Raw genomic sequence first — 24718 nt, forward strand, 5'->3', positions numbered from 1 at the left:
TTGAGAAAGAACTTAAAGTTGGGTGGATAGGGAGGGGAGAGATTCTGAAAGAAGGTGGGGAGTGGAAGAATATAATCAAACTTTATTTAAATTTAAAAATTGTATTTTAAAAATAGAAAATATAATAAAAAGAAAGGCTCTTAAACCTAGGAATACAGTCTGAAGGAGTTCAAGTATGATTTCACAATTTTCCATGAGACCCTGAAAATGGTATTAGCAACTCACATGAGAATAGAGGCTTGAGGCTAAGAATTCATTTTAAAGGCAGGTAGTAAGTAAATAAATTAGTCAGGATATGAAACTGGACCATTTGATTGCAAAATTGTAATTCATTTTTTCCATCTGTAAAATTGTAAAGTGGTATTTTCTTATAAATTATCATAAGCAGTTAAGCAGTGTTTTACCATATGAATAATTTCTCACTGTACCTAACCCACCCACCCCTCCTTTTTTTTTTTTTAACAATATATTACTTTCAACACATTTCAAGTAGCAAACGATAAATGGCTGATTTTATGATTTTTCTGCTGGTTTTGAACACACTTGACTCTTGGTGTTTCATAGAACATCAACTCAGAGACAAGGTATAGATAGCATAGCCAAGACAAATGTGAACATGTTCATTGACATCCTTACATTTTAAATTATTTAATGACAATATTATTTTCCCATTGTTGTAACAAAATACCTGAGATAAACAACCTAAAAAAATAATTTATTGGGGCTCACAGTTTAAGAGGGGAGATAAGGTCCTTCATGGTGGGAAGACATAGTCACAGGATCATGAGGTAGTTTGCCACATTACTTTCAAGTCTGTATGAAGAGAAAATGAATATAGTACCCATTTCGCGTTCACCTTTTTCCTTTATATTCAGTCTGGGATCCCAGTTGTTGGGATATACTGATCTATATTCAGTTAAACCTCTCTGGAAACACTTTCCCAGACACACCCAAAGTTATGTCTCCCAAGAGATTCTAATTCCAATCTAGTTCACAGAAAACCTTAACCACCACAATATGTTCTGGACAAAGAATTTACTTTCTGTCATGATGATACAGAGATGAATGACTTGACGTATTGAGAACTGGACTAGGTATTTGACTCCACATGAAAGGGGAGAATCATGACTCATTAGCTATGAGTATTTGACCTTTCATTGAGTTTTATCTCTCCTGAGATGAGGTGATCTTTATGTACTTAACCTGTGTCCCAAATTTAATTGGTCAGTGTTTCAGTGTTATAGACATAATGTGATCGCCACTGTGCCCTGGTGTGTGGCTGCTTGTATCTTTCCTTTTCTCAAACTGAGTATACAAAGGACTGTTGTTGAATTATCTTATTGTACACTGTGAATATGTGTCACTCAGATTGGTTTAATAAAAAGCTAAAGCTGGGCAGTGGTGGCACCTACCTTTAATCCCAGCACTCAGGAGGCAGAACCAGGTGGATCTTTGTGAGTTCAAGGCCAGCCTGGTCTACAGAGTGAGATCCAGGACAGGCACCAAAACTACACAGACAAACTTTGTCTCAAAACCCCACACCTCCCAAAAAAAAAGCTAAATGGCTAATAGCTAGGCAGGATTTTTGGTAAAGAGAGAATTCTGGGAAGAAGATAAGCAGAGAGGCCAGACAGATGCAGAACGAGTCAGACACACAAAATGGAATAGAGGTAAAAGACACACAATAGCACATAGATTAATAAAAAATCCATGGGTTAATTTAAGTTGTAAAAGCTACTTAGGAACAAGCCTAAGCTACTAGCCAAGCTTTCATAATTAATAAGAAGTCTTTGTGTGGTTATTTGGGTTTGGCAGGAAGGACAGAAAAATCTGCCTACAAAGGACTGGGTGAAGCCCATCTTACATTGTCAATTTTCTTATTGACCTGACCCCAAAGTTTTAGTTTCCAGAGGGCCAATGTATGTGCTGCATTTGAGTACTGGGAAGAGTAGCAGGCTTGGAAGAGAGGGGTCAGAGATAATATCTCTGCAGAGAGAAATAAGATAAACTAAGAAGTACTCTGGCTATGAAGCTCTCCAATGAAGAATTCCTTAGTCCTTCTGCTTCATTATAAGTATGTGTTTTGGTCAGCAGCTCATGTAAAATGGCTACACCTGGTATGTTGTTAGAATCTCAAAGTGCAATTTAAGTTTTCATGTCACAGAATTTTAGAGCAGGATAGAGATATAAATCAATATGTATTATGTGCTTAGTCTGAGTCAGATGTTGTAATTGGCACAATCTCAGGGCTATCAAAGACCCAGAGAGAAATGAATGCAATTAGTCCAGATCTACCCATGAAAGGAGTTGGCAGAATTAGTATTTAAACAAAAACTGACTGATATCAAAGTCCTGGATCTCCAGATTCTTGTCAAGCCCTTAATAGATATTAAAAGCCCATTCCCTATGGTGCGATGCCTTACTCAGCCTTGATGCAGGGGGCAGGGGCTAGGTCCAGCCCCAACTTGATATGCCAGCCTGTGTTGACTACCCAAGGGAGGCCTTACCCTCTATGAGGAGGGGTGGAGGTGGGAGTGGTGGGAGCAGGAGAAGAGAAGGGAGGAGGAACAGGGGTTGGTATGTAAAAGGAAAGAAAATTACTTTTAAATAAAAAGTTATATAAAAAAGATATTAGCTTTACTAGTGATATGTTTTATGCAATACATACTCATCTATATCTATTTATCTGTTGAAATTTATGCTTTAAAAATATCTTTTCTGAGCATTTTCACCACAAAGAAAAATATAAATATTTGAGGATAACTATATTTTTAATTTAGTTTGAACATTGTATAACGTATATGTATGTATTAAAGCATCACATGGTACTAACTGATGTGTCGAATTTTTATGATTTTGTAATTCAGTTAAAATTAATTTAAAAATATTCTTTCAGGGCTGGTGAGATGGCTCAGGAGGTTAAAATATTTGCTGCTAAGCTTGATGGCCTGAGTTCAATCCCTGAGCCCTACATGGTGGAAGGGGAAACTAGTTGCTTCCACAAGTTGTTCTTTGACTTCTACAGCATGCTGTGTCACATGTGCATGCACATGCACATGTGTGCACAGGCACACACACATACAAGTAATTAAACATTCTCTTCTTTCATATTCCTGACACACCTGGAAGATTAGACCTGTATTAACTACTTTGCTTGACGATGTGACAGAAAACCTGACATGTTTAACTTGAAGGGGTGAAGATATACTTTGGCTTATTGATTTAGGGAGCTCAGTCCATCACGGCCTGCTCCTTTGCTCCTGGGACTGTGGTGAGGCAGAGCACAATGGTGGTGACAACATTTGCGGAAGTCATCATTCTGGTTCAATGATTTAGCTCCGGTTGTCAGGCTTGACACTGAGAGTCTTTACCCACTGAGCAATTTCTTTGACCCATAATCATACATTTATTAATTTTTCTCTTTAATCTGGGTTTAAAACTTAGTAATCATGTTACCTATAATGGAGGGAAGGGACATGAAAGGATCAGGGATGGAAAAGACTTCTCTAAAGCCAATGTACCTTTTCATTCCTTGTATTCTAGCCATGCATTAGATATAACACAAAGCTTATATCATGGTTAATCAAAAAAAAAAAACACACACTAAAGTTTAAAAAGTCCTAGACAAGTGAACTATACTAGCTGTGTCAAGAGGGGCAGTGGCACAGGGAGGGTTCATTTCAATTGACTTTAGACCACAGCATTCTGACTGTAGAGTCTAAGGATAAAATGGGAAACCACAGCAACTTCTAAACGATTCAATACTTTTTTTTTATCTCTGGAAATGTTAATATTGGCAGTTTGAGACTATATATATATGATTTATGTTAATGTTTTCATGAACTAAGTTATTTTCAGAAAAATGAAAAGGAGTTAATAAAATACAGAGGCCAAGGCAGTAGAAACACTAGGCTCTTTGTTTGAATTGGTGAAAATATCAGCATGAGCTTAGGAATAATATTTACTTTTAAAAAATACATATTTTCTCACTTATTTCACTAAAAACCTCGAAGCAATGAATACCAAAAAACAATGAATACTCTTGCTAACCAGGCTGTGGTTGAAAAGAAATATATTACCCATTAAAAGTGTCCAAGACTCCTTGGGAAACTGCTGATTTCAGGTCTGGAAGAAGAAAATGTACAAGATTAATTTGGAACATGTTGTTGTTACTGAATGTGGCAAAATTATTAAAAGAAATTGAGTGCAATTAAAAAAAAGCAGTAAACTTGATAGCATCTACTTGGCCAAAGTTGAGAGAACTCAGGTGTAGAAAAGGCAAAAAAAAATTACAAAGAATCAAATAAATTTAATAAAAAGACTTTCAAATTAATGGACTTATAATGATACTTTGAAGTAAAGGTTCTTATCCATTTGATATTTTATCATAGCAATAAAAAGTAACATATGCACTTATCTTCAGATTAAAGCAGACAAATTATAAAACTCTATTTTCTAGATAATTATAGAAAACTGAACATTGAACTGTCAAAGTCCTCTTACCTTACTGAGACATGAGGTGATTTCCCAAGTCTCCACTCAATGGTTTTTATATTCCCTTCTAACTACACAAGTTAGATGAACATAGACTAGATACAAATGTACAGCTACCATGACAATGGGAAATTAAAAAAATATGTTATTTATACTCTTTTTATTTCTTACTAGAGTTAAATATGCAGCCCATTCATCTCCAGACAACATGTCAGGATTGTTAAAATGACATTATATAACTGTTCTGGGACTGGTTAATAAGGGCAAGGCACTCTAAGAAATTCTGGCTACTCTGAATAATTTGTTTAAAAATGTCCAGTACTGGACAGGTGAGATGTCTCAGTAGGTAAAGTCATTTGTCACCAAATTCAACTACCTGAATTAGATTCCTGGGATCAAGAGGGTTGATAAGAAACACCTCAATCAAGCTGTCCTGTAACCTCCATGTACACACACACACACACACACACACACACACACACACACACACACACACTCCACATTGAATTAAAAGCAGTTTTAAAAAGTTAAAATTGTCCGGTCTCAGTTTTTTCAACTACAAAAAGAAAGGGTAGAATTTTATTTCTGCGTTTCACGATAAGAGCTCTAAAACTGAGTAGAAAGTAAGAGGTAAAATACTGAGTGAGTAGAAGAGTGAAGGGGAGTAGTAATCAGGAGAAGAGCGGTGGGGGAGAAAGACAGAGGAAGAGGGAGGGCTTTAGTACAGACAGAAGAGATCAGAAGGAAGGATAAAGGAAAGGGGGAAGGGCACTGGGAGGGAGAGAAGGGGTCAGGGGAGAAGCAGGAGGATGAGAAGGAGAAGAGGAAGGTGAGGGGGAAGGATGGGAAGCAACAGGGGAGCCTGGGAAGGGATTTCCACATCAAGGCTAAGAAGACTGGTCTTAGTAAACATTATACTTGTGAACAACAGATTGGGTTTCTTTAGCAGATATAGAATTTACCGTAAGTGGGTATGGCATTCATTTGGAGGCATGTGCTGGATTTTCAGTTTGCTTTGTATGTCCAACATCAAGCAAGCAGAAACGATCACTGCTTCGCTGAGATCCTGTGTATGATATTTATGATGCTAAGGCATCATAGAGTTTTCATCTTCAGCTTTCAAATCAGCATATCCCAAGACAGCAAGCACAAGACTAATGGCTGTGGCCTGGCTTCAGGAACATCCAGGAGTCTGCTTTCATTTATGGGACAGGTTTTTACTTCCCTAGATAACCATGAGGTGGGAAGTTTATCGTGCAAAAAGATTCAAGGATGGCACTGGAAAAGAATCATGAGTGTTTATTATAATGTAAAAGTAATAGATGGTACTTGGTGATAATGTTAGTTTGTGGGAAAAGTATGTAACTATTAACATAGTCATAAAAATCTAGGGTTAGCTAAATAGCATAATGTGTCTCAGTTCCCATAATTCAAGGGATATCTTATGGAGTTGGAAAGAGATGGAGACCAATAACCATTTTCCTTTTTTCCTACATGGAAACCAAAGAAATCAAAGAATCGTTTGTCTTAAAAGTAGCTTTTATAAAAGCAAGTTCTATGTCTCAAATTAGGAAGTGGAAGTGTCAGGCTTTTGGTGCTGGCTAAACGTTTAGTTTCTTGTCTCTAGAGAGGCACAGGAAGCACACTTCCTTATCAGCCTGATCAGAGATAGTTCTTTTAGCAAACCCACTGGCTGGAAGCAAATGTTGCTTTGCCCCAATATGTGCTGTAAGTGAATGGTTTGCATCAGCACAGCTGGGCCTTGCAGATCTCTCTTTCTTGATATTCCACAGCCTGCAGTTCATTTTTGCCACACCAATAGGTGACACGTAGAAGGAAAATTAACATAGCAAAATTTTAGGAGAGATACACAGCGAGCCTCTTTTTGTTATGCATCACTAATTCAGTCATCGTTTTCCTCCTGCTCGGAACAGTTTCTCTGCCCCACTAAAACTCTGCTTCTTTCAAGATAATTTACAATCATGGAAACCACACAGATCGCTGAGGTCAGGGAGCCACAGAGAGACCACATCCTTTGTTTTCATTTCTCAGCTCCAAGTATCTTAAGCTGCTTATCCTGCCTGGTTCCAAGATGTGCACATCAGCCCCGAGGCCAAGTTGTGTAAGAATGTCTCCTTTGGCACCATGTGTAGTCTGTCAATACAAATGACTTAACTGTCTTCTGATAAACCAAGTCACCCTAAAGAGCTCTCTAGAAACCATGACTGTCTCTGGGTTGGCAGAGAAAAACTTGAGAATGTGGTGTGCTTGATAATTACCTGAAGAAGTAAGTTGTGCCTGCTGAAGTGGAGAGAGAGAGAGAGAGAGAGAGAAGAGAGAGAGAGAGGGAGGGAGGGAGGGAGGGAGGGAGGGAGGGAGGGAGGGAGGGAGGGAGGGAGGGAGAATATTAATACATAGATACTTCAAAATTGTGATCTGAAAGCTATTCTATTTTCCTCAATAAGTTCAAGTAGGATCAAAGAGAGTGCTTAAAATGTAGGAAGGATTTATTGTTCACTAGAGTCAAGCCAAGCCTTAAGGAAGAAAGGTTTTCTATTCAGTCTCTGGGTTTTGGTTTTTACACAGCTGGGGTAATTAGGTATGGTCCAGGGAAATTTATTTCTTGGAATAGAAAAGGCAGTACAGAGCACTGAATGCAGTCTCCTCTGGGCTTGGAACTCCTCGTTAAAGGGATCTTTATTTTTCTCAAGATGTTTAGCTTATCTGCTGAGGGTAGGAGACTGGGAATGGACTTGTATGGAAAGATCAAACTAGAAATTCTGTATGTATTCAGAACATTTTCTTTTTTCTTATTTTAAAGGCAAAAATTACAACTAAGGTGATACATTTATGGCATACAATGTGATGTTTTGACATATATATGTATTATGAAATATTAAATCAAGGGATTAACAAATTTCTTACCTCCTCCTCACCTCCTACATTTCTCATTTTCATATGATGAGAAAATTATGATCTTTTAGAGACATTCAAACATGAACTCCCTTAATATTAACAATAATCATCATGTTATATAATAGACTTCCAGAAAGTATCCCTCCTGCGTAGCAGTGTTGTCAGGCTTCCTGACCACTGCTGCCCCTAACCCACAGCACCCATAACCACCATTCTTCTCTCTGCTTCTGTGAGTTCAGCACTTTAAAATTCCACATTAGACTGAGATCACATAGCATGCTTTTTTTCTGTACCTGTCTTGTTTTTCTTACCATGATGTCGTCCAGGCTGTGGGGAATAGTTTATATACAGGAACAAAGCACACAAAGAAGTTGTAGAAGGACAATGTGATTGGGGTCTTCACACAAACTATTCTTCTTTACTTTCTCCTGCTGTATTAAACGTGATGGCCAAACACAACCTGGTGAGAAAAGGGTTTCTTTCATCTTAATAGTTGGCAGTCCATCGGTAAGTAGAATCAGGGCAGCAGCTCAAGGCAAGAACCTAGAGGCAAGAACTGAAGCAGAGGTCATTGAAGAATGCCGCTTGTTGGCTTGATCTGGACATTCTCATCCTGCTTCCTTATGACTGCGGACCACCTGCCTAGGGCTGGCACTGTCTCCAGTGGCCTGGGCCCTCCCACACTACTCATTGATTAAGAAAATGCAGTACAGACTTGTCTACATGCGAATCTGATGGAGGGGTCTTCGCAAATGAGGTTCCTTCTTCTTTGATGACCTTTGCTCATGCCATGTTGACAAAAAACTAACCAGCACATAGACTGTCTGACGGTTGGCACATTCCTATTTATTAACTGCATCTTTGCCATCTTTTAGGAAGGTATGGCAACCATTAACAATGAAAACAGAATTCTTGATCCAGTGGAGGGGTATTACAGCCATTCTCACTTTGAGATCCATGGGTCCAGATGCCAATCTAGAACAGAAGCACACAGCCAGAGGTTCTCAGCCTATGGCTTGCAAGCCCTTGGAGTTGAATGACCCTTTCACAGGGGCTACCTAAGACCATCTGAAAACACAGATATTTATATAACAAATCATAACAGTAGCAAAATTAGTTAGGAAGTAGTAGCAATGAAAGTGATTTTATGCTTGGTGGAGAGGGGTCACCATAACATGAAGAACTATATTAAAGGGTCACAGCATTCAGAAGGTTGAGAGCCATTGTTCTACATGATGCTAGTACCAGAAGAACTAGACCATTAGAATGTGTTTAATAAACAGCCAGCTACAGGCCTTGCTTTGCATTAAAAGGGAATTCTTCAACAGGGGTGTGTACAAGCACTCACTGCTTTCTATTCTAAGGTGTTGTGAGTGTCAAGAGCCTTCCAGACGATTTAATCCCACATGCAGTTCTATCCAGATGCCTCACAGGTAAAAAGGGCCTTTGTAACAATAGTCCTGCATCTGCCTTTCCCGTTGCTCACTTAGTATTGCCAACAAGGTAAAATATTGAGAGATTCTACTCCAAAACTACCTTCTTCCCTTGAAAAACTGAAAGACTGGGAAGCAGTGACTTACGCTGCTTCCACTCAGTGATGGGTCAGAAGACTGAGAAAAGACTGCCATGGTATGGGCTGTCTAGGCCACTGCACACCCATTGCCTCCTTTGCTTATTGGAACTAGAGCCTGGGGAACAGACTCCACACCTCTCCCGAACACTAGCATGCTGCTGTTACTTTCTTTACTTTTTATGTGTGGTGAGTGTTTCTCCACTGTGCAGGTTTTGGTCATTAGTGGGGTAATAAAAGCTGTGATAGGGCAACATAATTACGATTTCAAGAAGAGCAGCAGTGACTTCTCTAGAGAAATACCCATAATTCCACATATTGACCAGGGATGGTTTTGTGGTTCACTCACATTTCTGTGTGGACTTTGGAGGCATTTGGTTTGAAACTGAGTAAGGGTTTACACTGTTGATTGTATTTTATCCTCAAATGCCCAGAGCTTCTTAGAATTTCTACAATCAGATATGTTGTCAGCAAGTATAAAATATCATTGAAGCAGGCTACTCAGTTTTTGAAAAGGTTTTGGGTTTCTTGTATCCCAATAACAGAACTGTACACTGTTTTAATGAACCTGAGTTCTCTAAATCCAAATAACCCAAGCCCTAAACAGTAGAATTTTTGACTGGTACTTAAAAGGTAAACTCATATTTCACTAACTCGGTTACTTTGTGTCTGTGCTATTAGCATCTGCCCTGGGTACCACATTTAAAGGGGCAAGAAAATATACTCTGCCAGAGGTCCACTGATGTATTCACCAAAGTTTGGGTTCAATGTCATGTCGGGGGAACTGATTTGGTTAAAGTGATATCTCCCTCCTCAGGTTCTCTGACAATTTCTTAAAGGTTCAATTTCTCTTGCTAAAATGCATGTGTTTTATGAGAGCTTTTTCTTGTCTTATGTGTGGTGTCAGGAAGGTATAATTTTTTAGTGTGCTACAGTAATGACAGCATATCAATTGTGAGTTTACAGCCTGGAATACAGGAAATAGCCACACAGCTATTCCCATTCAGGAGAGCTTTCCACCTTTGTACAAAAAGTGGGTTAGGTTGCCAAGCCTTTGTGGGGAGAGCCTGTTTATTGGCCGAGGGGGCAGTAGTTGAGAAACACATCATTCTACATTGCAAGGTAATGCTCTATGGCTCAGTATCTTACAACAAGGGCCACATGTGGTTGCTACTGAACATGGGGTTCTCTGATGATCTGACCTCCTGGGGAAGATTTCTGAACATAGTGCCTAAGCATGAATTCAAGATCAAATGTGTAATGAATCTGAGACACTACTGACTGTGCTGGACCCTGTCGCATCCCCAACTTCATCACAGCCTTCATTTCAAACTCACAGCAAGCAGTTCACACTGCTTGTGCCACACTCTCTGCCCAATGCAGTTCACACTGCTGGAACTCCGAGGCCACTGTGCTCTGTGAGCTACTGAGATTTAACTGAGCCATCATCTTCTGCCCTTAGAGAAACATGATGGTTTAACTATGGAGAATAAAGTGTTGTAGTCCTCTCTGACTGTCATTACTCAGTAAGTATGTATCAGATTAGCATATTGTTGCATTCGAGCATGTGAGAATATTTACTTTTAAAAATTGCTGTTTGAATTGCAGATATGAGTTTCATAAAATAAGAAATAAAAAATTTGGCTGGTATTAGGACAGGAATTCCAACAATGTTTTAGGCTAGGCTCTCTAGGAGATAGATCTGTATATGGGGATGTGTATCAGAATTTAATAAATTAGCTTAAAATGGCAGAATTGCACCAGAGAGCTGAGAACACCATAGTTACTTGGTCCTTGAAGCATTTGGCCTCAGTGATCAAAACAGTTCCATGATAACTGTTTCTCCTTACAAGGTGACGATTGGTAGATACTCAGTCCATAAGTCCAGTTACCTCAGTAGTCCCAGTCTTGTGCTGAATTTGTAAGGTGCCTAGAGAGCTGCTGGGTCCTAGTCCACCTCATAAGTTTGGAGACTCTGGTTCTGGGGACAGTGAAGGAATCAGCAGCAGCAACAGCAACAGGACAGATCAACTCTGTAGTAAGAGAAATGGCCAAGCAAGCAAAAGGCAAGACGATCTTCCTCTGACACACTAGTTTTATGAGGGCTACTGCCTGAATGTGCCACCACTACTGGGACAGGACCTTTTACTTCAGTCGAGGCCATCAGGACAGGTCTTCAGGCTCGGCTCCTGCTCAGGTGATTCCAATTACATCAAGTTGACATTAAAACCAACCGTAACAAACAATTTCTGAAATGCCCTTAAACATACTTTTCCCACTTAGCAGCACATATTCACATAAAGTGGCTTCTCAATAATGACAGTTATAAAATCAGAATGTCAATCAACTAAAAATTGTGAAGCCACTGTGCAGTCTACAGTATCAAATCTTTGTCCCAGATTTAATTATTTGTATAAAAATAAATGAACACATCCATCTCATTAGCATGCTAGTAAGTTTTTATTTTCATCAAATGACAAAATTATACATACATACATACATACATATATACATACATACATATACATATACATACATACATACATATACATACGTACATACACACACACACACACACACACACACACACACACACACACACACCAGAGAATAGCTTTGAAGTAACTTACTAAATGTTTGGCATTTTATAGAGCTATACCCTGGCTTGGTGTAAAAAATTCCTTAGTTGAAAAGATGTAAACTGGCTTTTTAGATCTCATTCCCTATGATGCAATGCCGTACCCAACCATGATGCAGGGCGGAGGGGCTTGGTCAGGCCCCAAGTTGGTATGCCAGCCTGTGTTGACTACTCAAGATAAGCTTTACCACCTATGAGGAGGGGATGGGGATGGGATGTGGGGGAACGAAGGGGGAGCGGGAGAAGGGGAGGGAGAGGGAACAGAGATTGGTATGTAAAATGAAAAAAAAAATTTAAAGAAAAAAGAAAAGAGGTCATAAATGGGAAAAGTTTAAAAAGTTTTGCTCTGAAGGCTGGAAGTATCTTAAACAAGTAAAAGTCTTCTCATACACTACATAACGACACTGGTGGGACATGTCCTCAGAGGGTGGTGCTAACAGAGACATGAAAGTGTATGCTTCAGTGGAAAAGAGTTCTGAAAACCCAATATTGCTTCAAGAAATGGATAGGACAGTTAGTGTACGAAGGCGAAGTGCTTGGAGTCTTCCACAGATGGTGCTGCCAGGGTGGCATCCAGCTGTGTGCCAGCGAATACCCCTTTCTGTACAGTCTCACCTGCCTGCCACTGCTCCACCTCCTGCAGGATCTGCGTGTCATCAGGCAGACTCCTGGAGAAGCGCATTCCATGGTACCTTCTGTAGGGTGAAGACATTGCACACTGAAGTATGTGGACTTGGCAGGTGCTCAGTCTAACATGCAGCTTTAAAATGTAAAGAGTACATTTTATGATTGAATTAACTTCAAGTAACACCAGCCGGCAATTGAGAAAACGCTTCTCCCTCCTCTCCATAAATCTGGTTTTTGATTCTCCAGTGTTAGTGATAGTTTCTGGGTTCAGAAGTAGTTTTTACATGTGCCTTAGAAATGCATGTATGCATGAGGCCATGTGTGTCTGTGCCAGAATGTTCTTGCATGTTTAGCAACCTACTTTCATTTTCATAGACACTATCAATGGCTGTGACTATGCGACAAAGTTAACTGAATCTGTGGGGTGCTCTAAAGCTAGAATTAGGATGCGGTCAGGGGGTGTCCAGAAAGCTAGAAGCGAAATGAGGCCAGGGCTTTCTGGGGACACTTGTTCAGCTTCTGGTCATCTGTGCCAGTACTAGTGAGAGCCGTTCATCCTTCCTGTGTGCTTCTTCAAGTGCAGATCTGAGCCAAATCCACGGGAAGTTTTCTCCTGAATTGTACAAGTGCTTCTTTGAGAGTCGTTAAAATAGCTGGAACAGTCCAAATCCTAAGCCTGGGTCTGGAGCAGAAAAGAGCTTTCTGGAACAGTGCGTTCAGAGATGTTTTTAATTATGAGACCGACCACCTGTGTCTGCTATGCTGCTGTGGGGAAGCTGAGGAAAACTGGGGTCAAGGGCAGAGGGCCCAGGGGAGCATGATGGAGGAGGGATAGACTACATGATGTCACTACTCTTTATAACCTTTAGGCAAACAAGTCCTTAAGGTCTATCAGAATGTCTGTGTTTGAGCGCTGTGTACGTGATTGTATGTGAGTGCATGCATCTGTGTGGATGCCTATGCATGAGTGTGTGATGGAAACCATGTTTGTGGTTGGGAGTTTAACATGGGAAGTTAAAAGCTGCCCCATTGTAAAAAGCTTTTTGTAGTCAAACAGGAATATTGGAATATAAATTTTATATTAGCTAATACTGGAGGACTATTGTTATATTTCTTAGCGGGACATTATTTTGAAATTGTTGAAAGAGTATTTTTATAAAAATAATCTTTAAATTTTTTTAAGTACTTTTCTTTTAAAAAGTGATTTCCTTCTTAAAATATTGATGTCTTCAGGGGTAGGTTTCATATGTGTACTATGTCTTAAAGTACTTGGACAACAACACCACAACAAAACACTAATCAAAACCAAAGTTAATAGAGAAAGGAGATTGTGGTGGTTTGAAAGAAAATGGCTTCCAAAGGGAGTGGCACTATTAGGAGGTATGGCTTTGTTGGAGTAGGTGTGCCCTTGTTGGAGGAAGAGTGTCACTCTGAGGGTGGGCTTTGCGATCTCTTTTCTAAGCTTCACACAGTGTGGTAGTCAGTCAACTTCCTGCTGCCTTCTGGTCAAGATGCAGCCAGCACCACATCTGCCTGCACACCGCCATGCTGCCAGTCATGATGATAATGGGCTGAACCTCTGAAACTGTAAGGCACCACCTCAATTAAATGTTTTTTTTTTTTGTAAGCATTGCCATGGTCTTAGTATCTCTTCACAGCAATAAAAAACCCTAACTGAGACGGGGGTTTAGTAACTGTTAATTATTAAAATATGAATTAGTGTAACAGCTAGATTTTATAACAATATTTGAAAACACAAACCTGAATTAATAGTAAAAACTTCAATAAATTAAGTTTTAGTTTGAACAAGAGAAAGATCACACTAAGGAACACAGCTGGCAAAGGGGTTGCCAGGGTGTCTTGAGGATAAAGGTTGGTGTGTGTCTGGGCAACTTCCCCCTCACAAAGCCAGCTCAGAAGTGGCAAATGTCTGTATGATGGATGAAGCAGTTCCATCTTGCTCTGAATCTCAATATTTGAGTGGTAATAGAGAGGACCTTCCCTATGTCCTCCCCATCTTCCTTAACTGTGAGGGTTGTAGGTGAAGTTTCAAGGTGTTCCCCATCTTATACTAAGTCAGCATGTGCCTGAACCCAGAGAGAACATTTTTTTTTTCCCACAGTATGACTGTGCAGTAGGATTCTATGGGTCTGAATATTAGCCTGCAAAAGCTTTCCCCTGGTTTTTCTTCTTGTGTCCTTCTGGAAGCATTTAGCAGCAGGTAACATTGATGATGTCTGCTGATAGTATTTATTCTTAGCCTGTTGTGCTAACACTGTTTTTGACACAGGGTCTCATTATGTTGCCTATTCTAACTTCAGACTCCGGGATCCAAATGACCCTCTTGATTCGATCCTTCCTGCCTGGCATAAAACCTATTATCTGAATTAGGACTCAAAACATAATGCTTTATTTTTTTACCTGAAAAAAAAATTGGAAGATAGATTTTAGCTGATTATAGTTTCAGTCTCTCAGTCATGCTGCAGTTGTTTTAGACCTCTATATTCATTCCCTCCATAAATATTTACTGAGCAGCTACTGAGTGTTTTTGAAAATGAAAGGGGAAATGGCAAGGGACATATACGTTGCTTCCTTCGACTACTTAATGTCTTCTAAATGACTAAGCGACATTGCTAACAATTGCCAGGAATAATTCATATCTTTCATTTCTGACCCCTCACCTGACCTTCATGTTTTGCTTGATTTAATCTCATAGTTTCTAAAATTGGAAATATTTTTACTGACTCTGATTCTTCCATCCACTTCCAGCTATTTACATGGCAGAGTGCTGGAGCAAAAGTCTCCCAAGATGGGCTATTGCTGTCATTTGATGGAACCTGGTGGAAGTGGATAGGGTAGAGATGACCAAGAAAGCTGGTCTTTAGATGTATTTAAAAGTTGTGACAATTATGGGATTAGTTTTCCTATCCTTCTTGGACAAGCAGCATGGCTTTGCAGTCCTTCATTAAAAATGTAAGTACAGAGATCATTTGAAAAACTCTTACTTTTCTTTGTCATTACTTGTTTTAAGAAAGCATAAATTTTCCTTGAATGAAAACTTGTATCAATTTCTTTTAGAGGAGAAAGCATGCTGCATTTTAAAACTAGAATCCATTTACTACATTTTAACAATATTTTTATTATTTGTTTATTATTTCATTTCAAAAAATAAATGTTTTTTTTTTTTATAATCTCATGCACATATATGATGCATTGCAATTGCTCTAACTCCATAGCCTATCTTATTCCAGTCTGTCTGGGCTAGATTTTTATGGATTCTCTACACAAGCTAAAGTCACCTGAAAGGAAGAAACCTCAACTGAGAAAATATCTCCATAAGATTGACCAGGCCTAAAGCTGGGCGGTGGTGGCGCACGCCTTTAATCCCAGCACTCGGGAGGCAGAGACAGGCGGATCTCTGTAATTTCGAGGCCAGCCTGGTCTCCAAAGCGAGTTCCAGGAAAGGCGCAAAGCTATACAGAGAAACCCTGTCTTGAAAAAACAAAAAAACAAACAAGCAAACAAACAAACAAAAAAAAAGAAAGAAAGAAAAAAGAAAAAAAAGATTGACCAGGCCTATAGGACTTTTTATATTAATTAGTAATTGATGTGTGAAGACCCAGCCTATTGTAGGTGGGGCCACCCCTGGGCTGGTGGTCTTGGGTTTATAAGAAAGCAGGCTGTGCAAGCCTTGAGGAGCAAGCCAGTAAGCAGAATTATTCTATAGCTTTTGTAACAGCTTCTCCCTCCAGATTCCTGTCCAGTTTGAGTTCCTTCATTGGCTTCCCTCAGTGAACTGTGATTCACGATATATAAGCCAAACAAACCCTGTTCTCCCCAAGTTGCTTTTGGTAATGATGTTTCATTACAGCAAGAGTAACCCTAGCTAAGACACTGACCAACTCCTGTCAACTCCCCTCCTCTCTACAACTTCTTTTCTTTTTGTTTAATTTTGTAATTCACTGAATTTAACTAGGGATATCTGTGCAACCTTGGGTTTAGAACTATTTGTTGGAGGTTAGCCACCTGAGTCCAGTCCAGTTCCTAGAACTCATGGTAGAAGGAGAGAGCTGATATCTGTTGTCTTCTGACCTTCAGAGGCATGCCATAGCATGTATGTGGTCACACACACACACACACACACACACACACACACACACACACACACACACACAATGTTATTGTAAATGTCTTTAGTATATTAAAGTTTATTTCATTAGGCTTTTACAGTGACTTCTGAAGTCATCAAGGAGATAGATGCCCTCATCTTTTAAGAAATTATGGTAGGAGTAAACATGTAGTCAATATTAGTTGTTGGAAATCAGCATTCATGCTCTTCTGGAGCTTACTTGTCAGACAAAAGGTCATGCTGAAACTTAATTTTAGAACTAAACCTGTAATCTGTAAATTAGTGTTCAAAACAGTTTAAGCCTCAAAGAAGTCCCCAGCCCATTTTTGATCACTGGTACTTTATGATATATTATTTTGGAAGTTGTTTTTAGAAGAAATGAATCATTTTATAAAAGATAACATTCATATATTTTAAATGCTTAAGAAAAAGAATTTCCTCCATTTTCAGAATAAAATAAACACATTATTTTAGCCTGAACTTTTATAATAATCTTGTTCATGGTCAAACTATTTATTTTGAGTCAAGATTTTGCTACAATGTCCAAGCTTTTCTTGATCTTAAGATCCTCCTGCCTCAGCTTCCTGAGTCCAAAGATTAGAATCATGTGCCACATCACCACACACCACTCTTATGCATTATTTTAAAGGATTTCCTCAAATTACAAAGATCTTCTATCACATCACCAGTTACAGTTATAGTATATGAGGTGGTCCATCTACAATCATTTAATTGAGGATCTTTGGGGAATACATGTTTCAATCTTTTAAACAAGTGCATCAAAAGTACCTATCCACAGGAAGCCAGGTACCATTCTTTTTGAAACACTTTAACAATGGCAAGATCCAGTAACAAGGTATTCATTAAACAGATGCAGTGGGATGAAATACTGCAAAGGAAACCATGCCATACAATGTACATTGGACAGAGTAGAGTGATCACAGTCTCATGTCATTTTATTTATGTATTTGTACATGTGAAGTACTATTTATTGACCTTATGCGATATTGTTAGGAAACTTGACTACAGATTTTCACAATATTAAGGACTCCAGGCTTATTTGGGAGTTCTATGACTATGAGAGAGGATGAGACAGGAAGATTGTTCTCCTTATCAACCTTATTCAAGAGTACCAGTTATTGTTTGGCATTTTATCTTCAATTTACTTCTCCTGACAAATATTTGTAAACATTCTGCTTTTACTTATTAAGGAGGATCTCTAATTAAATTTATATAAAATACCAAATAGTTACATGGCTCAACTATTGTATCTTAATCCTTTCCTTTCCCATCTGCTGACTTACATTTTTAATCAATACCTCAAAAGATAATGCATTTGAGACTGTAACAGGAAGTCAAAGAATGAAAACTCTTAACATTTTTGTTTTGATTTGTATTCATTCATTGAAAGAAGATGGGGGAAATGGATTCTGAGGCGGGTAGAGGGTAGAAGGGAAAAGTTAAAGAGCTGTTGACCTGTTTTGTATGCAGAATAAGGCAAGCTCTTGCTCTGGAGTTGGTTTGGATCTCTGTACATCTAGATGGTTCTAAGAGTTTAACCAAATGTTAACTGAGGAAGGATGAGCACTTACAAAGGAAGCTCAGAGTGAGCAGGTTGATTTGAGTATGAAATGTTCCTCACAGCAGCATATATTTAATTACTTGGTCCCTAGTAAGAGGCACTGTTTTGGTTGGTCATGGGAACTTCAGGAAGTACGAGCCTAGCTGGAACAAGTGGGTCACTGGGGCTGGGCCTAGAGGGTTAGTGGTCACCCTGCTTCTACAAGAGCTCTCTGCTCCCTGGCAGGCACCATGCTACAAGAAGCTGCTGTACTCTCCTGGTACAGTGAGTCCCCGTCCCCACTGCCATGCTGGCCCCACCTGGTGAACTGTACTTCTTCAAACTGTGAGCCAGAATAAATACTTCTATCTGTCAGATATTCTGTTGCAACAATGTGAAAAGTCACTAATACAATGGCTAAGGTTGTTTGGGACCTATTATATTCAGTATCCAGGAATACTCCTAAATACTACTTTGAGGAAGACTAGGGCTTTGTGCTCTTTATACTTTTAAATGTATCTACTCTGGCTGAAATGATTAGAAATGTAGTGTTCATTGACTTCTCCCAGTGATACTCACTTTACTCACTAATCTTTACTCTTTCCCTGTAATGGTACTCAGTATTCACGTGTGTGGTCAACTCATTCTCTCTTGACTGCTAGTCGTCTCCCTCGGGTAATTTATTCAGTCAACGCAGGTTTGCAACTAATCAGTTAAATGAAGTTCACACCCACAAAAAGAGTAGTTTCTCTCCAGAAATCTTCCCTTCCTTCTCCTGAGTGGTGTCTGGGTGAGAAGATAGCATCCACGGGAGCCAGCAGCTGGAAGGGCTAGCTCTGCCTATGTTCCTTCCATCCTCTGAGCTGTTGTGTACTATTGTAGCTCTTAATGATGACCTTGATTTAGATGTCCCTGCTTCTGACTTTCATGCATTTATCTCCTGATCTTTGTCCAGGAAGAAAGCCAAAGAGCAAAATGAATATCTTGGAAACAGGGGGGAAAGGCCATATAATTTTCAAATTATATCATAATATCCTCATTTGGGTTTAGTTTTTCCTCCCACAAAAACGTGTTTACAGAAAGTAGATGACTTCTATATGAAAAGGCTGATAGAAATACGACCACATTTCTGGGTGTGCTGGCAAACAGCAGTAGGCTATATTGAAGAGGTGAAGGCAGGGGGACCAGAAGAAGTAAGACCTTATTATTATCTGTTCAAAAATATCAACCACCACACAAATGTTAGTGTCTTCTCCTAAGAATAAATCAAAAGTGTATTTTATTTCCTAACAAAAAGCTATATAAAGCACTTAAAAATGTGTATAATTTATGATTACCCTTACATGAAAATAAATAAAAATTCATTAATTCTTTCAGCTACATTTATTAAGTTCTCCTGTTCCCAGTAACTCAGAGAGATTGTGATATTAGAACCCTCTCTTGTAGAGTTTACAGTGTATTGACAGAAAACAACTGTTTCAAAAGCTGTTAAAGATACCATGATTGGTAGGGAGAGTGGAAATTTGTGTCTCACAGAACCTATAAAAGTAAAGTTCTCTACATTGAAGAACACATATGAACATCCTTGGGAGTGAAAGGACCACACTTTCAGAGATGCCCATGACATCTTAATACACACACGGAAAAGCAAGGCTACCAGTGATCCTGAAGAGAAGACAGTATTGAACTCTAAATTGTCAGCATGGTTAGGATTTAAGGATTAAATTTCACATTAGTTTAGTGGGAGTCACCTTTTTTAATGAAAACTTGATGAGTGGTTTAAAAACATGATAAAATCTAGCCAGAAAATGCATTAGTAAGTTTGGGAGATTTATGGTTTGAATGACATCTAGTGACAGGAGGAGAAACAAACAAATTGTGGTGAGAGGAAGAAAATAAATTCATAAATATCCACATGACTTAAATCAGGGAGGGACAGAGAAAGAGAACCAGAGATGACCCCCAGTAAGGACACACAGGATGATAGAAAGGGGCAGGCAGGCAGCTGCGGGTGTGGCTAGGAAGAAGAGTTCCCAGGGCCCGTGCAGCTGGAGATGTCTGCAGGGTCTGTGCAGCTGGAGATGAGATGTCTGCTAGGCACGCATGTGGCTATTACCAGAGACAGTGGTGTGTGTGGGCATAGAGCCCAGGAGAAAGGGCTGGACTGCAAGAGCTCGCTGAAACCATCACATGCACTTGGCAACGAAAGAATTGAGAAGGGTTATGATGGCCTTAGAAGAGAACAGAAAAGTGTGAGTGAATGCCAGCAAAGAGCCAAGGAAACATGAGAGCTAACACGAGACCATCAAGACAGCTATGACTGTGAAGAGGAAGGGAGCCATTGAGAAGAGCACAGAGCCACAGAAACTTAGGAAAGAGGGAACACTGAAAGGGAGGGGTGGGGAAAAACTGCCCAGTGGTGCTGAAGACACCAGGTAAAGCAATTCTCTGAAATGACCACCCACAACTTCAAGAAGAAGTGGTCATGGGGGAGTGTAAGGGTCCGAAGACTACATAGAATAAAGTGGAGACATGGGTAGAAAAGGACTAGATACCACACACACCAAGCATAGCTACTCACTCACATCTGTCTGTTACCAGCACTGACATGCATTGAAATGCCTGCTGTAGTGAGGAACCCCAGCTCTTATGAGAGACCACTTTCGAGCTAACTGGATAAGGCTCGTGGCAGAGGGCTGTGGCGGGATGAATTAGCAGAGCAGCATTTTTAGTATAGCCTGAGAAAACTGCCAGACAGCATCAGGTTTGTCTCTGTTTTCTCCTGCTTGAGCAATCGGCGTCTTAGGAGGGCCTTGATTCAGCCCCAGCTGTACTATTGTTGTTCAGACTCTGGGCCAAGAGTCTGGGCAGCCTGCTTTGAAGCTGCCAGTGGCAGAACAGCCCCTGTGGTGGAGGTATCTGGCAAGCCCCACTCTCCTCCAGGCACTGTTGGTAGGACTGTCAGTCTTAGCAAGTGGAATAGGGCCCCGTTATTAACTGAGCGCACTTTGTGTCTGTTGTGAGGATAGGCTTCCTTCTAGGACCTCGGTCACTTAAAATAACATTTGAAACAAGATGGTATAAATAGAGTATATGTACCCTTCAGTACAGACAGTGCAGACTTGCCGTGACGATGGAATGATAATGTGTAGCACTGAGCAAAGAAAGACTTCTAGCACTTGACCAGATAGCTTAGAACACTGGTGCCCAAATTTAAAAAAAAAAAAAAAAAATCAGATCTGAATTAATTTGAGTTTCATGAGGACTTTTGACAAGTGACCTTTTGCACATGTGAAACGCCTGCTTTGTTTTGCTTTTTAACAGCCCTGTTGAATGGGATTACTAACTCACTTTATTTCCCGGGAGCAGCACCCGATCAGGCTGGCTCTGAGGCACTCCAGTCTTTCAGCAAGACACCCACACATCTCAGAGTTGTTCTCTTGGAAAAACAATGAGACTATTCACTGCCCAAGTGGTGTCCAGTACACAGAAAGTATCAGTCCCAAGATGAAATCTACAAATGAGGCAGCTTTTTCAAAATTTGTTTAAAACCTCTTAACTCACCCGCAGAAAGCACAGGCACCATCCCCTGACTTGGAGAAGGAACAGGGCAGAGGGAGGAGGGCAGGACAAGCAGAAAACCGATGTCTGCTTGCTCAAGTCGTCCCATCAACCAAAGCAAGTGTGAGTCTCTCGGGCAGAAGAGTGCCTTGTATAGGCAGCACACTTGCTGCCTGGCTGTGGGGCTCTAGGCTATGTTTGACAGGAACTGAGTGAAGTTGCTGGGTGTCAACATCTTCATGCCTTATCATGTTCAAAGCGGATTAGTGTCACCAGGCAGTGATTTGTTTCTGTAACAAGTTACAACAGCTAACTGTGCTCTGTCTGTACAACACACAGGCATGCATGGTTGCCAATAAGCTTGAAGCTTTGATGACTCAGTGTGCTGAGCAAAAAAAAAAAAAAAAAAAAAAAAAAAAAAAAAAAAAAAAAAAAAATCCCAGAATCCAGTGGGTTGGTACTGTGGAGTGCACAGAGCAAGTCACATACATGTTGTACTTTCCCTTGTCCCCAGCCTAGTCCTAAAGCTTAGCTTATGCTGTGACCAAGCAGCCTATTAATTCCTGCACACTTGTCTTTCCTATCAGTCAGCTTTCCAAGCACAGGACCTCATCATGTGTGGTCCACTACTTTATCTTTGGCATCAGGGACTCCAGCACCTGGCAGTTCATGGGTGTTTAATAGCTTCTGGTGTCGAGACTAGGGGAAGAGTTAATCCCCAGCGATGTTGATAGGTCTACAAAGTTTAGTTTCTTTTACCCATGAAAAAACTGGAACACACGTAAATGAAATGACCAGTGCTCCATGAGCTTGTAGCTAACCCAGCCCTAGAACCCCGGACACCTGCTCCAGTTACTGAGACACTTGAGTCCTGCTCTTTCATTCACTGTTTTATAAGTACATCACAGGTGCGGGTGCTTTTTACCCAGTACCAAATGCCTACACTGCAGGTCAGGTCAGAGCCCAGTGTGGAAAAGCACACAGAAAATCCTAGTAAATAACAGGGCTGCCAGCTCTGGGTAGTGTCTACATGGTTTCTAGGAAGAAGTTCTGAATGAAGTGCTTTGCATCTGGTTCCTGGCCTATGATGGATTAAAGGACCTACAGCTGGTAACAGGGGTAGGGGGATGGAAGTGGGGGTAGGGGGAAAAGTGGACAGGATTCTCAGTTCCACATGACCACAGCTCCTTTTCATCTTGACTCTTTATTCCCTGTACCTGGGCACTCATAAGACCTTTTGTCCTTAGGACATGTTGAACAAATGCTGTTATTAGAAAATTCACTCTTTCCAGCAAACACATCAGTTTGCCTCATTGGATTAATTTCTATCACTTAGGATTAAGGAGTACAGGCCTCAGCTCTCTTGAGTACGTCAAGACACTGTTCTTTGAATGATTTGCCATTGACTCTCTGAGTTTCACCCTTGGGGTGAATATCTGTCCACCATTAACTTATTGTTACAAGAACTGCCCGAGTCAATGGTAAGGTCTTTCAACTACATGGAAAACATCCAGAAACAAAGATTCTCACACCAAATGAAAAAAAAATTCACAAATTAAATAAATAAGAATTTCAAAGGCAATTTAAAACCCCCCACTTTACATTTATAAACAATTTCACCAGCAAGAATAGAAACTTAGGTAGCTAGATAGATGGCTCAGCAATTAAGAGCACTTGGTGCTTTTTCAGAGGACCCACATGAAAATTTTCAGCACCCACATGAAAGCTTATAACCATTGCTAAGTTCCATTCAAGGGGACCAGATACCCTCTTCTGACAGCAGACAAACCTATGGTACACATTATGCAAATACACGCAAGCAAAACACTCAGACATATGAAAGAAGAAGAAAGGAACAGAAACTTAAAACAGAAGCAAAGTTGTAGAGAGATTAGGTGCTATGAAAAATCTCAGTAGGGCTTGCTTAGCTGGAACCTCCAAACACCCTCCTGTGGTGACACTTAGCTCATTTTCATTATCTTTGATGTATGGGATCTCTAAAGATAAACTGCTGTTCAAAACTACAGAATGTTGGCACTTGCAGGGGTTACCTGAAACCATCATGTATATGTGGTAGGCTCCAGGCACATTGGTTATTTCAGGAAATTGTAGGTTTTTTTAAATGTTTGGATGACTGGAAGAGTTGAAAAACAGTCAAAATATTGACCACATTTATGTGTGAGTGCTGGCAATTGAATGGCTGGCAGCGGCGCCTGTTTCCTGTGGTTTAAGACAGAACCAATAAGCCCCAATGTTCATCTTTTGTTAACAACCTACTTATTTTGTTAAGACTTTGAAAGTGTATCTGAACTTGAGTTAGAACAAGAGAGCAGAAAAGGTTCACTCTAGTTTTGCTGAGGTAGAAGTTGAACCTTTGGCCAGAACCAACAGAACAAATTATAAGGAAGAGTAAAGCATTAGGGAAATTAGACTTCGAGAGAGCAAAGCACAAAAAGAACCACCAGACAGACAGCTGTGATCTTCCTGGAATTACAGGCCTCTGTAACTGTGCACAGAGCTCTTATATACACTATTCCGTTCAACTCACCACCTTCAACTCCAAAGTATTCTTTTCCTTCTCCTTTCCTTCTCTCCCTCCCTCTCTCTCTCCCACCTCCAGCTTTCACTTATCAATCTGGATGTTGAGCCTACTCCCTTGCCCATGCTAGTCAAGCACTCTACCACTGAGCTATAGCCTCAGCTTCCAACAATGGGTATTTCTCCAGTGATGCATATTTCTTTTTATCCAATTAATGCAGCCTGAGGAGAGAGCTTGGTGGCAGAAGGACCATGATGATGGTTTTGTTTCATGCCCTAATTGAGAATTTTCTTTAAAATGAACACTATCATTTCGAATGTGTATTAACTACCTTTCTCTTTGCTGTGACAACATGCCTTATAGAAAGGACTATGAAAAGAAAGGTCTTTTCTAGCTCATGGGTTGGCCCCGTTGTTGTAGGGAAGGTGTGGTGAAGTATCTTGGTTCTAGGAACTTGCAGCTGTAGGTTACCATGTCTGAGCTGACCTGGAAGCAGAGTCAACTGGAAGCAGTTAGAAACTGGAGGTGGTGACAACCTTCAGAGCCCTGCAAATCTGCACCTGTCAGGAAGGCTCTGTGACCCAAAGGCTCCACAACCTCCCCAAATGATGACATCAGGTTGGGAGCCAATGCTCAAGGACTGAGATTCAGGAATCAGTACAAGCACAAAGCATAATGCAGAG

At 40.2% G+C, this 24718-nt stretch overlaps 1 long non-coding RNA gene across 1 annotated transcript; it reads right to left on the bottom strand.

Moving 5' to 3' along the window:
- Window positions 1–473: 473 nt before the first annotated feature.
- On the bottom strand, window positions 474–12319 carry LOC119088270. The gene is made up of 3 exons (XR_005091894.1): window positions 12234–12319; window positions 4080–4125; window positions 474–813 (listed from the first exon to the last, which is right to left on the bottom strand). It is a non-coding gene; the product is annotated as an uncharacterized LOC119088270 (long non-coding RNA).
- Between the last annotated feature and the right edge of the window lie 12399 nt (window positions 12320–24718).

Source organism: Peromyscus leucopus, chromosome 6 (genome assembly GCF_004664715.2).
Source record: "Peromyscus leucopus breed LL Stock chromosome 6, UCI_PerLeu_2.1, whole genome shotgun sequence".
Classification (NCBI taxonomy): domain Eukaryota; kingdom Metazoa; phylum Chordata; class Mammalia; order Rodentia; family Cricetidae; genus Peromyscus; species Peromyscus leucopus.